This window comes from Anser cygnoides, chromosome 6, assembly GCF_040182565.1.
Source record: "Anser cygnoides isolate HZ-2024a breed goose chromosome 6, Taihu_goose_T2T_genome, whole genome shotgun sequence".
Classification (NCBI taxonomy): Eukaryota; Metazoa; Chordata; class Aves; order Anseriformes; family Anatidae; genus Anser; species Anser cygnoides.
The window spans coordinates 16011881-16024185 of record NC_089878.1 but is presented as its reverse complement, the minus strand read 5'-3'; the positions used below and the strand labels follow the sequence as shown (position 1 = coordinate 16024185).

Here is a 12305-nt window from a genome sequence, read left to right as displayed (position 1 = left end):
CTCCCAAAATACACTGTGTCACAGCATTTGTTCTCTTATTTTGCAGGAGGCTCCTACAGATGTGAAAAGTTGCCTCACGCAGCTCAGGGAACTGACTGGCTTCTTAAAACACTGACCTCAGGACATGTGCAGATGAAACAGAAGCCATGTACACTGGGACTGAAGGGGAACAAGCACGCAATTACATAGGGACTACTTCAGCATTTCCTTCACTGTTATGGGGCCTCTGGGCTGCACAAGTAGTCCAGAGTAATCGGGGTGCACTGTGCCCTGGTACAACGGCCTTCCCCTCCCTCATACTGCCAATACTGCCATTTTGGGGCAAGGTCACACTTTGCCTGAGCTGACCTTAGCATAAAGACAGCACTAATTAAACAGCTATATGAATAATAAAACCTTTTGGTTAGTTATCAAGCCTAGACAACACATCCAGCTCCCACACAGCATTCTCGTCTCATCCACACACGAAAACAGTGTAATTTTTGTATAATGCCGATGCTGTAGTGGTTCATTCAGTAATCATTCATTAACTGAAACATGTCAAACAGCAGCATAGCATCTCAGCTCTGCACCTCCAGAAACCCTCAAGAGATTATTAAAAAGCCCCAAGTCCTCAGAAATGTCAGAGTCTGGAAATCCCTTTGTTTTAAACAAAAGTAAGGGCTGATCTTTCCCTGAAATGCTCAGCTTGTTCTGAATGCCTGTTTAAATCAAACACAGACATGCTCTGGGCTTTCTGCAGATCCGTCTGGCTGCTTATAGACAGAGAAAAGAACATTGCAACCTAAAGTGCATGCACATCTCCGCATAAAAAAAACCCCACAGCCAGGTCAGTGACCAGCTGGGTATCCCAGGGGATGAGGAGGTATTTAACAGTGCGGCAGCTTGCTGGAAGAGGAGGAAGTGAAGAAGGCATGGGGGACAGAAAAAGGAGAACAGATTTTTCATTATAAGGATGACATTTACAAATACCATTCCCTTTGGGTGAGGTTACGTTTAAGCTAGACAGCTCAGACAATATTAAAACTGAGATGAGGCTTTATTTCTGAAGTCCTTTTCTTCTGAGGAACCTGAAACACTTTCAGAGAAGCATGAATTAAGCCTCAGAGCAGCAGCATGTATGAAGCAACTATTATTCCCCATTTAGTAGATGGGGTATAAAAATGCAAAGAGGTCACGTGAGTGGTTCAAGGGCGTACAGGAAGTCTGTGGCACAGCACAGAAATAGAATCCAGACCTCTTGACTCCTAGACTTGTACTTTAACCACAAACTCATTCTTCTTCCCTTAAACATTCAAGAAGTTGAAAGCAACGCAGCATCAACAAGTCAAAGATCTGAGCGATGCTTGCCTTAGATTTTGTAAGTATATACCTAAAATAGCATATGCGTAGACAGGAAAAGATAATTACCTGGGGCAACACATAGTAATAGTAACTGTAGTATAAATGACAAATTTGTTTTCTCCTTGCTGCTGCTGGAGTAGGGCTGCAAATTCATTCTTGTTCCCAGCTGGGAAATGATTTCGGACATGGAGTGCAGGTTTCAGGACACTGTTAGTGCATGTTTGTTGACCTGGACCTTTCTTACTTAAATCAATATTTACAAGAAAATAAATACATATGCATGATTGCTTTGCTGTCTGATAATGATGAGGCTACAATGAGAATGCAGGAGCTAAGGATGATTTTTTTTTATCTGTAGCAAAAGCTTCTACAGGGTTTCAAAAGTGTTAAATTATAACAGAAAGAAAAACCAAATAAGGCTAGAAAGACTAGTTTATTACTGTGTTTGAATGGAGGCATGGCTGCAACGATCACCTATTTTTGAAGTGCAATTCTTCAGTGTTAAATAGGAAACGCTACTCTCAAGACAGATTTCTAAAATTAAAAGTTGTCTTTTCACTGGTTAATGCTTAAAATCTGTCATCTGGGTTCAACTCACCAGTTCAGAGAATCATACAAAGAAGGCAATTTATTCAAGTCTAATTTTATTTCTTGACTAAGTTTTAAAAAATCCAGTCATGTTTTCCAGTGTTTGATCACTGTGCAGGTTTGTGACACTGGCTATTTACTTTTGGTCTGAAATGAGGCCCTTCAGAGACTGGTATGTGCTCTTCCCTGAGATATCTTTGAATACCAATACATGGATGCATGTCCAGTAATGTTAGTGTGGTCAGAAGGCATTACGCTCAAAACCAGGGAGAGACCGAAAACATTTGCCTCCCTTAAGTAGTCAGTCTCTAGTGAGGACTAGTAAAAGAAAAGTAAAAGGAAATGAAAAAGTGGAGACCCCTTGCCTTGCCTTGCCTTGCCCTGCCTTCCTTTCCCTTTCTGTTTTCCAGCTCTGGTATTTAGGTCCTGATTTCTAGCCTCACTGCTTTCCAGTGGTACTTTATAAAACACATAATAGATTCCTTTTAATTGCCCATCTCTCTTAGTGAGCAGCCTATTGCGCTCAGTAATTGAAACACCAAATTAAACAAGACAACACTTTAAAAGCAGTGCTCCAGCTCAGAGACATGCAGAAAGCAGCTAATTTCTGCAGAGATCCTTGGACCTGGAAGAACCGCCCTTCATGCAGGGGTAAAGACAGACTGCTTTTTGGCCTCATTCCCAAGAAAAGGAGAGCTGTGTCCGGGCTGGTGTGGGCCTCCAGTCTGAGCAGATGATCTGGACGCCAGCCTTCTTCCCCAGTCTGCAGTAGCTCCTGCTTTTGACAGACATGTTTGTGACAAGATATGGACCAAAAAATGTGAAGGGAAAACAATCAGCACGAGAGAAACCTACCAGAATGACCACATCCATTAGTCACATCCCCAGAGCAGAATTGCCACCCTTCATTAAGCCATGGCCATTACTTGTTAGTATTGCTGAGTTTATATGGCTCCGTTGGGATTTTCCAGTTGGACAGGAACACGGTGCCTGAGGATTTGCTGGGGGCTGAGTTAGATCCGTTTTCAAATCAGAACTATCTACGTTGAGCAGACTAGCTGTTGAGTCTAATTTATATTAAAGGAAAAATGCACAGTCACATACATTCAGGTAGCACCCAACAAAATTAAGATTCAGGCATCACTTCTGAAATTTCGGCCTTTTTCCAAAGCCCCTGCAGCATGATACCACCCTGTGTATGATACGAGATGTGAGCTGTGCTTATTCTGGGAGCGGCAGAATAAGTACAGCAAATGGTGCTTTTTTGCTGCTCAAAGTCATTCATACCTTCAAGCTTGATGCTCATTATAGTTCTGTAAGCAGGTAAACCTGTAAGCTAGGATCCCTTGCAGTCTAATGGCAACATGAGTTACCGGGTTTACTAATGAGATCTTACAGGAAACTGATAGCGGTAATTTGTACAGCGGAGTAATCTGCCCAGATAAAATAAACACGGGGTTTAATCTTTGTACAAAACTCACTGCAAACCTGAAATGAGCTTTTTGTCATATGCCATCTTTTTAATTATGGAAAATACACGCCAGGACAGGTTTTCTAAACAGATTGTATTCGTCTCTGTCTTACAGTTAAAGTTTTGTGGTTCCAAAATGGACTAGAATTTCACAAACCTGAACTGACAATAAGGAGACTAACGACACACAAAGAATGGCCTATGTTCACAGCATTAAAGGGTATGTTCTTTGCTGTTCTGGGGCTGTGACTCAAATCACTAAGGTGCTGAAAACCCAGTGAGACTTTCTTGTTGCACAGGGCTGTTCTTGCACCAAGACAATAATGGTATTGGAGTGTGACACATCAGTATACTCAGAGGTAGCATCGAGTAGCAAGAAAAGGTCACACTATATCTGATACAAAACTGGTAAAAATAGTACCTTGAAGATCCCCACTGCACTCAGCAGAAGAGGACTGAGTAAGTCTATGGAACGCACGCAACAGAGCCCTGACGAGCATTAATTCTTCAGTTAAAGTTACTGCTGTTGTTTGGGGTTGTACCAAAAAGACAGGAAGAGCATGGACCATTTCCTGTGGGATTCTTTTCACTTTAGTAACACAATCACATCCTTTTTAAAGACATTTGATTGATTAACTTTTTAGGTAAAAGGCAGTGAAAAATATTAAATTTATGCCTTGCAGATCTAACCATCATTTTCATTGCGTTAGTCATCCAGAAAAATCTCCCTCGATATTGCCATTCGGCAGTATCGTTTACATATTGCTTCCAGAAGCTGCAGAACAGCAAAAATACATCTGCTGCCTACGATTATCTTGTTGTGCCCTACCACTTGTATTGCAGTCGTGCCTAGGTGAGCTGGTACAGCTCGTGTTCCTTTGGGCTGGCTTGCTCCTGACACTGACACATCCCTGCCTGAAGGGCTGTGAGAAATGGAAGAAGATGGACTGGAGAAGACCACTGAGATGCTGAGGCTTTCAGGTCCACCTCATCAGACTTTTCCGTACCATGAAATGACACAGCAGTGTTTTCCTCCGTTGCCATGGCGTTCTGCAAACAACTCCAGCACACTAGCTAGAAATTAAATGGGCAAACCTCTGAAAGTTTGGCAGTTTCTGTAAACATCTGCAGGGATCTGGCTGGTCTTGGGGACAGGCTGTCCTTTGCAAAAGAAACCACAGAAATTGGTAGAGACGCACCCCTCTTCTAAGGGCCTCTGCTGAGTTTAGAGGAAAGGGTGTGAAACAAGTGAGATCTATACCCAGAAAAAGTGAGAGATGGGGGAGTGGCTGAGAAAAGCATCCCATGGGGGAGTCCTGTATAGTGCAGAAAGGCCGAAGTGATTAGAAGATAAAAAGATGAATGGAGGAGAGAGAGATGTGCTCTCAATTCCACAGAGAAGAGGAAGATGCATGTTAGACCGCAGGTGACAACTGCAGTGCCTTATGTATCATGTGTGGTCATGTAATCACGGGCATCCCCGCAGGGAACCTCTTGAAGGGATTCCAGGTCTTGTAGGTTCTCCTGAAAGATGTTACCAGCTGCAACAGAAGCAGGGACTTCAGAGCTGCAACCTGCAAATACTAACAATCTGCAGTCTAGGCAAAATTTAGGAGTTCATTTAGGAGACCACTGGGGGCAGAAAGAAGCAGCACGAACCCTGTTAAAACATTAAATCATAAGTAACTGGAGTTATCTGGCTTTTCCAAGGCTATTTTTACTTCTGTTCCTAAAAGCTTCCTAACATGGGGTTATGTGAGAGTTTAAGTAAGACTCCTGGGTTGGGATGGGCATTTTTTTCTGATTAAGCACTGCATTTAAGAGGCCATATATTGCTTCAGGGAGTGCCTCCCTTTCAAGGGTGCAGTGCTGTTCAGAAGAGACACCTGGTGATCGCAGTGACTGTGGGGCGATCGCCAGCCGCCTCTCCTGGGTGATGTGGTTGGGATGGAGTTCACTTTCCCTGCAGCGGCCCATGCAGTGCTGTGCTCTGCACTCGCAGCTACAACAGCCCTGGTATCACACCAGTGTTGTGTCTATTGCTGAGCAGTGCCGGCACAGCACCAAGACCCCCTCCAAAGCCCCAAAGCCAGCAGGCTGGGGGTGGGCAAGAGCTGGGAAGGGAACCTCACTGGGGCAGCTGACCTAAAGCAACCAAAGGGATATTCCGTACGGTGTGGTGTCACACTGAGCAATAAAAGGTGGGGAAGGGGAAAGAGGGGGGAGGGGCCTCTAATTATGAAGACGTCTGTCCTCCCAAACAACCGCTCTGTGTATTGAGGCCCTGCTTCCCGGGATGTGGCTGAACATTGCTTGTTGATGGGAAGTAGCAAGTAATTTTTTTTTTCTCTCTTCGTGCTTCTGCGTGGCCTTTGCTTTTCTCTTCCTTTTCTCTTTAATTAAATTATCCTTATCTTAACCCGTGAGTTTTTTTTTTTTCTTTCCAGCGTACTTTCTTCTTCCCCTCTTCTTCTGAGGAGGGTGAGTGAGAGCACGGCTGTGGTGGAGCTCAGCTGCCCAGCAGCAGGGCAAAACCACTGTACGTGGCCAAATGCGGCAGAGGGACACTAACCCGCTGCCAGATGCCTTGCATCTGCGTGTTCCTGTTCTTGTGCTGCTGTGCAAACATCCCAGTCTCAGCTGGGGCTTCAAGCAGGAATAACCCAAAATACCACAACAACAGCTGTTTTTTTGGATTTTATGGAACTGAAACCCAGGAGTACTGGCAATCTTCAAATAAAGCTTTTTCTCATAAAACAAACTTCCAGATGCGTTAGGCTGAGTGTTTGTGAACATGTAATGTTTGGCTAGTAAGCTTGTCTTTTTGATGTCTCCCCCTAGCCATTTCATTTATAATAAATATGCAATAACTTGCTGAATACCACAGTAACTCCTGAGAACATTAATGCATGATTTTGGGGTAAAAGCGCCCATGATTTCATTGGAGGGCCATAATCAACTTGACTCCATGCATTCTAGCAGTGTTCCCTTCCCTGAATAGATTGTCTTTGAATAAAAAAATCCAAAACTGAGAGCAGTCCTTAGTAAAAACTTTCACAGGTTTGATAAGGCGGTGTTATGATGCTCAGAGCTGTGTGTGATGTGTAACATGTCAATTTTACCAGGCAGTGAAGGAACCTCCTTCCACGTGAGGCATTTCAAAGAAAAACCAGGTCATTTGTTCCACAAGCAGCAGGATGCTGTGCGCAAATACTCACCCCACATTTATCATCTTACAGTAAGGCAAAGAGAGTTCACCTACCAAAGCTTCAAAAGGCTTTACAATACAGTATCTGCTCATTGTGATGGGTTACACACTTTACCATGGGTATAAAAAAGGGGGCATGAAGGCATCCTAAACTTTTCTAGATGGATGACTAATCAGCTCCTAAAAGCCTCCAGTGATGGAGACAGGAGCCTGTGGTCAGTCTGCTGCCCTGCTCAGGTACTATTGCCTTTAGAAAGCTTTTCCTAATGCTGAAGTCTCAGTTGCTGCTATGCAATCCCATCACTGCTTGTCTTGCCTGCCCCAGACGTGGGGAACATGTGATTTCCTTCCCCTCTGCACCTGCCTTCTGTGTATTCAACAACTACTGCTTTCCACTTGGTCCCCTCCTCTCCGACTGAGCACACACCTCTCATCCTTTGTAGGCTTCTCGCTGATCTTACTCCTCGTGTCTCACCTCCTTCCAGCTGGGCCCAGCTTTTTGGCTTTTTCTGGCTTTTTTTGGGGCCCCAACCACCGCTACTCTAGCCAAGGCACCGCTGATGCTGAACCAAGCTGAAGGATAACGTTACAAAGCTTTCAGTCCACTCTCCCAGTTTGTGCAGTGTGGTGTTTGCCTTTTTCATGATACTAGCGATTCATGTTTAGCCTGTGATCCATGACTGGATCCTCACAGATCTTTTTTTTTTTAATTCTGCAGAGCTACCACCTAACAAGTTGTTCCTCACTGCACGCTTGTGCTACAGCCTGTTCCTGTGTGGGTACTGAACCTCGCACTTCATGGTTTTTTGTGTAAGGCCAGTTCTACAGTTTGTTCAGAATTTTTACAATCCTAATCCTATCCTCCAACATGCCTGCAGTCCGTCCCACCCAGGGCTGTGTGGAGATGTAAAAAGCAGGCTCTGTTCATGACCTGTGTTATTAATGAAGGTAATAAACAGTGCCAGGCCAGACCAGACTCCCTGGGAACTCAGTAACCAAGGAGCTCAGCTGATCTTTCTATTTTGACAGCAAACTGTCCGTAACTACTGAGCATGGTTTCCAATCAGTTTGAAACCCTCTTTTTAGTAGTTTCATCTGGCCATATTTCTCTGCCTTGCTTACATAAAATTCTGCCAAAAGCCTCATGAAAATCAAGATATCCGGCATTTGGTGCTTCTTCCTGTCAGCATGGTAAGGATTACCTCATCAAATGATGAAATGAGATGGTTTGATATATCTGTTCTTCACAAAGCCATGTTGTTTTCCTCTAGGTATGAATAATGGCTTGAGTACTTTTTCCAGTATTTTTGCAGGAACTGAAATTCAGCTGATCTCTCTACAATGCTCTGACTCTACTTTCTCCCTCCCTTTTTAAAATAAAAGTATTATATTTGCCCTCTTCCCTTCTCTGATATCTCAGCCTTCTCCTTGACAGAACCTCAGATGGTTCTGGAATTATATCAGGTAATTCTTCAAGTATTCTGGGCTATAATTCATTTAAATATAGTTGGCCTTTTTATGCCCTTTCTAACCCATCCTCTCCCCTTCTCCTAGGCACAGGCCATACTGCTTTGCTGGTGTCACTTCTGTTGGTTACCCGCCTACAGCTCACTCCTGAAGCCTTCCCAAGACAAAAATGGCATATGGCTTTCTCAGTAACATTTTCCTTTTCTCTTCAGTAATAAGACATTTCCCTGGCATTTTTTTCACTCTGAGCATACCTGCAGAATGGTTTTGTGCTACCCTTTAGGGACTTTGCTTATGTTACCTCATTTGGTGCCCTTGCTGTTGTGTCTCAATCTTACATGCCAGTACCATGGTTTTATATTCATGCTCAATAATCTGCCATTTTATTGATAACTATTGATAACTCTTTATAAGCAGCCTTTTCTTTACATCCGCCCAGAGCTTCCCAACCAATTCTCCGAATGATGTGCAATACATCTTCTTAAGGTCCATGTTCTCTATTTTGCAGTTCTTCCTTCTTCTCTTATCAACAACAGTCAAGTCCACCTCCATGGCCACTTCTACCTACATTCTAGTTTCTCCCCTAACTTCTAACCTGAGAATCAACCTATAACCTGCCATATATAGAGGATCACCAAGGAAAAAAATTTAAAAAAGCAAGATTGCAATGGAGTAGAGAAATCTCTTCTCTTGATAGTGAGTCACAGTCTGATCAGTAAAATAAACACTTTATAGTCTGAGTAGACTCCCCTCCTCCATAATCAACATCTACTGGGGTGCACAAAGAAGATTATACATTTGGACTTTCTGGCAAACATACAACTGTCTCCATGGGCTTTTAGCTACACACATTAAAGTGCATTTACCCAAGTATAAATTACAAATGCCAACGGCCCACTATTCAGCACAACCATATATTTCTGAAATTGTACGCCATTTGAACACGTCTGACACCTAATAGCAAAAATGGATTTGAATATGTAGATGACAAACTAGAGGAGACTTCTGCATGTGCTTCTGTGGTGGGAGAGCACACTTGGAAGGCTTTAGGCCTTCCTGATTTTAAGAACCAAACATAGCATATTTTTCCATTTCTGAAATGTTTGGATTAGAAACTGATCTCAAGTCTTGCACCTGGTCCCTGTGCTCAAGACGTGTGAGATGGTAAGCCTCCAAGTCATCAAAATGCATCAAAATACTCTGTCTTACTTGAACAATAGAGATGCTGATGGAACAACCACAAATGAAATAACAAATCAACAAGCTAATCTACATCCTTCCAGCATCGCTTCCTAAAATGTGATGTAACCACATAAACACACCACAGCCTATAGCTTATATGTCTCACACAAAACCTGAGCACCTGCAAGCTTTAGGGAGCGTAGACCTAAAGTTAAAGGTTGCGGCTTCACATTAACTGAAAAACACATACATCTATTGCCTTGCCTTCTGCCTAGGACTAGAAGCAAGATCAGCTAGATATTAGCAGGCAGAAGCAGACAAGTAGGGTGCTCTGTAGAGCTATGGATTTTGGTATGAGAGCCCATGATGCTCGAAGAGCCAGGAGACTTGCGCTAATCTCACCACGCTGCAAGGAGCTCGGACACTACTCAGGGACAGAAGAGGTTCCCTTGTGCAGATTGGCAGAGGCTGGCTCTGTCTGGAAGGCATGAGAGAGCTGGCTTTTCTGGGACTCACACATACCCAGCCATAGCACCAGAGCCCCACATGGTTTGCTGCTTAGCACATGATGACTGCTCCCTTCAGTGGACAGGACAGTAACAAACATGCATTCCCAGCATGAGTGCAGCCTGGATCTTGACTGTGGAGTCGCTCCTTCTGCTTCGAAATCTATGCTAGTGTCTTAAACTAATACCTGATCTCTTCAGCTGGTGAGAGCTGAATAACACACCCCACCTCAGGCTGCCTGTTCATGCCTGCCTGGTGCTCGGCGTGAGCTCCGCTCACTTCCTGCCGCTGTTTACAGCCACGCTGCAGCAGGAACTCGAGCGCTCCTGCGCTGCCTCCTGCTCTCGACATCTTTGTAGGCTTCCGCCTGTCCAGAACTGGTGCTGGCTCCAGTGCACTGATATTAGCTTAGGTTCAACCCTTTTTTTTCAAGCTAATGAAAGAAATGAGAAGTAGCATAACCTATCCCCAGGGATGAAAGGAAGAGCAGACGTTGAAATATCAAAGCGATGATGTCAGTTAAACCTCTACAAAACAGTCGAGTGGAAAGACTGAAAAGGAGGGTTGCGTTTTTCCTCTGATACAGGTCAAATGAAGAGCTAAACACTCCTCCTTCCCATCACTGCAGGACTTTTTTCAAACAGTTTTCCTGATATAGTCAAAGATATTTAGCTTCTTTATGCAGGTTTACTTCCCTCGCACTGTCAATCCCCGCAGGCATTCAGGAAAGGAGGAATCTATTTCTACTAGTTTTATTAGTACCATGCAACTTTCCCAGACCCAGAGCTGGATTGTTTATGGTAGTAAGTGATCCGTTTAATTCAGTCCATTTTTCCTACTTGTGATTCAACCGGACCATCAGCCTGACTTCGATGTTTGTAGAATTAATTGCAAACATTCACCAAACAGATTATACAAATACATTTCAATTGATGAGTTGTTTGCAGACAAATGTCTTTGAAAATACCCAATTTATTTTTTCTCCCCAAGGGTATGTGGCTGGTTGCCTAATTCACATGTCATCATTTCTGACAGTGAAACTGAAACTTTCAAAACAGGGGAATAATGCTGAAAGCATATCAGTTACTGAACAGATAATGCCTCTGTATGATGAACTTCCAGATTAATACTATTCTCTGTTTAAAGTTGTTTACAAAATATTTAGGACTCACAAATAAACTGCTAAACTAACAGTTTAAATAAACATGACCCCTGGAAACCAAGAGTGAGATCTAATCATGAGAATAGTCACAAATCACTTCCTTCTAATTCTAAGCTCTGCTGCTTACTGGTTTGTCTTTTACCCCACAGGGCTGCTCTGTGAAAACCTCCAGTGATCAGACATTACATATGATACAAAACCCACATGCAACTAATCATGAAAATTTGACTAAACAGCCAAAATGTTATATAGAGTAAGTTGTTTTGTAAAAAAAAATTTACAAAATTACTTCCAGTTATTAGAGGAGATTATTAACAATAGTCTTTCTGGTATGCCATATGGACACTTGGGAGACCTGTGAAGATACTTCTTATAAAAAGTACTATCTTAAGAGGGAGAAATGGGGCTAATGGAGTCCTCAATAGTAATCTGCTGAAGCCAAGGAAAAATAACACCAGAAAGCTTTATGTATCCAAGGCATAAAAGCTGAGAAATTTAATCATGAATTCCAATTTTATCATAAAACCTTCATAGATTTCTGCTATGAAAAGGTACTTCAGTTTTTATAAACTCTCAGACTGTCCTGAAATCAGCAAAACCAGAGTTTTGTCATTGCTTTTAATAATATCCAAAGCTTAGTGAGATACTAAAATTTGATTTGATTTTAGTATCATCTGGAAGATTATTCAGACAGCTGAATATGTAGCAGGACCTCCTCAGGGTCACAACTGTGTCTATAGAAAAAGATGGGATTGTCGTGGTCTTTTTATAAAGGAATCCAAATGTATATGAGACAGCAGCAACGTGAAGTGGAAGCCTGGATACCTAGCTTTCTGATCTTAAGAGTTGTCCACTGGCTTACAGGAACGTTTCCTGGGCAGTTCTAGCACATAGTGTCCGGTTATCATTTAGTTTTGTGACAATCTCTGGTTTATGGGCCAGACTTAGGCTGTCAAAACAATGTACTCAATCTCACGCCATTACATGTCATTAGCATGTCTGGGGGACCAGTACTTGTAGCTCCATGTCCCCACATATGGCAGGGGAGACACCTAAACAGCCAGCACCCAGGTGGCTCCCTAAAGGACTTTATCACTTGCACCAGTAGACAGGGTGGACATCTCTGGCATAAAGCTGCATGGAAATTTGTTCTTTTGCTTGTGTGGATGTGATTTTAAAATTGTCATATGATTATTTTTTTTCTCCTTCTCTTTAAACCAGTATGGATTCCTACCCTCTGAGCCCACACAGATCTCTGTAAACAGCATAGTGGTTATTTTCAAATCCTTGTTCAAAGAAATTGTTTAAAAGAATGCCGAAATGTTGAAAAAAGCAGGATTTCTTTTCTAAGAGAAATCCACTATAAAATTATTAAG

The 12305-nt window shown here is 42.8% G+C and overlaps 2 protein-coding genes across 2 annotated transcripts in view; one reads left to right on the top strand and one right to left on the bottom strand.

The window, feature by feature from the left end:
* The window catches only part of RAPH1 (Ras association (RalGDS/AF-6) and pleckstrin homology domains 1), a 293904-nt gene that overhangs the window by 129780 nt on the left and 151819 nt on the right, over window positions 1-12305 (bottom strand). The window lies entirely within an intron of this gene.
* Window positions 1286-12305, top strand: part of CD28 (CD28 molecule) — a 29465-nt gene continuing 18445 nt past the window's right edge. The window contains exon 1 of the mRNA XM_013171675.3: window positions 1286-1360. The gene's annotated coding sequence lies outside the window, so the exon portion shown is untranslated. The remainder of the gene's footprint in view (window positions 1361-12305) is intronic.